The sequence below is a fragment of the Molossus molossus genome, unplaced genomic scaffold (assembly GCF_014108415.1).
Source record: "Molossus molossus isolate mMolMol1 unplaced genomic scaffold, mMolMol1.p scaffold_m16_p_8, whole genome shotgun sequence".
Taxonomy (NCBI): domain Eukaryota; kingdom Metazoa; phylum Chordata; class Mammalia; order Chiroptera; family Molossidae; genus Molossus; species Molossus molossus.
In genome coordinates, this window is record NW_023425402.1 from 24866264 (window position 1) to 24868125 (window position 1862).

At 40.0% G+C, this 1862-nt stretch overlaps 1 pseudogene; it reads left to right on the forward strand.

Moving 5' to 3' along the window:
• Positions 1 to 838: 838 nt before the first annotated feature.
• LOC118621420 lies at positions 839 to 1337 on the forward strand (annotated as a pseudogene).
• The last annotated feature ends 525 nt before the right edge of the window (positions 1338 to 1862 follow it).

Below are 1862 nucleotides of genomic sequence, written 5' to 3' on the forward strand. Positions count from 1 at the left end.
GTCCACAAAAACATTTTCACCAAGTTCCTCTTTCAGTCTTCCTTTGGAAGTCTCAAACACTACTGCCTGGTCTAGGCTTGCAGCCTATTAAAGTGGGGATTCCCCAGAGATTTTTTTTTTCTATATTCACAATATATCCCTTAGAAGTGATCTCATTTCCTACTTAATTTAGAAGTATTCAACTGCAAAAGAAAAAAAAAATTAAACACCATCACAAGAATCTACAGTGGTTGGATTAAATAGGGGTTTACTTTTTCCCATGCAACAAGACTAAATCAGATTGGTAGTGCTGGTGTTTAAGGATCAGAGGAGTCAAGGAAAATGTCTCTGTCTTTTCTAATGTTAGACATTATGGCTGGCTCAGCTCGGCCATCCTTTCCAGTCCAGACTAGAAGACAAACAAAGAAGCAAAAGTGGGAAAGAGGGCAGAGCCTTAATCATGAGGACAAAGGCTTTCCCAAAAATCCGCATACGACTTCACCTTATGTCTTGTTGGTTATAATTTGTATTTCCAAGGGATTCAGGGAAAGTGGCATGGGGAAAAGGTGTAAAAATGTATATTGAGCGAATCAACATGCAGTATATTTAATAACTTCATCATCCTTAAGACTCCAATGGAATTGACACCTGCTATATAAAATATTACCTGAGTCCTTATGTGTACAAACTCCGCACTTTGGATATACAGTGTGAGACAAAAGTAGCTTTACAGTTGTGAGTATGTGAAACACAGAGTGTATTTTTGTATTATTATTTATTAATTATTGTATTTTCCCTACAACCAACTGTAAAGCTACTTATGCCCCACCCTGTATTTTGGGGTTGGTGCAGGGCCAACATGTTGCAGCAACGCAGTAACGACGACACTGAAGACATCGCACTATCTGATTCAGAAGCAGAAACAACTAGTAGACGTGGTGACAATTATCTTGTCATATAACCTTGGGCAGTCAAGAATGTCACAGCTAAACTAATGGTTGGTGGAATCTTACTGAGGAAGATGGGACAAGCCACTGAGTGTTTGAGCCCAGGAAATAATCTCCTCAAGAAAATAAAACTATTTTAGAGGCTGAATCAAGAATCCCTTTGATAGGACTTGTTGCCTGCCCAGTGTTGTGGGTCACATTGGCTGTCAGTGTTCTCTTCTCCTCCAGAGAGAAGTGAGTGGCAGTGCTTGCCCACAGTGTGGTGCTCAAGGTGCCAATCTATATGGCTACAGCAGGTGCAAAGTGGGCCACAGAAAGAATTTAATCAGTATGGCTACATCTTATCTTGGAAAGCAGTTTTTAAGACAAAATGCTGGAGATGATCAGACACACACACATATATATTTCTAGTTAACATGGTAAGGACCCCAAAAAGTCAATATCTATCTATCTATCTATCTATCTATCTATCTATCTATCTATCTATCTATCTATCTATCTATCATCTATCTATCATCCACAGAGGGCACCTGGAGTCAATGGCAAGTAAGGGAGTTATCTTCCTTTTAGTTGAAATATTTTTTCAAAATGTTTGGTCATCACAGATCTCACATCTTCTGATAGGATCTCCTGAGGCACATGGTTATTTTTGCAATACAGAGCCTGACTATTTGCTCTGGGGTTCCCCTTAGGAAATAACAGGGGAATTTTTTCAAAGACCAAGCAGCTTTTCTAAACCATCTCCTTCAATCAGTGATTCCTTCTTTCGTGGGTGGGGCAGGAATTTCCTTTCCACAGCTCAGAACTAGTGAGACAGTTGTCCAACCGGCTCTACCTGCCAATGTTCTCATGCTTAGGGCATCCTCCTTACCTCATTGTTCCGCCCTCTTTGAAAAACCACCTGAGAAAGCAAGAGTGTGAATAAGGTCATATTTA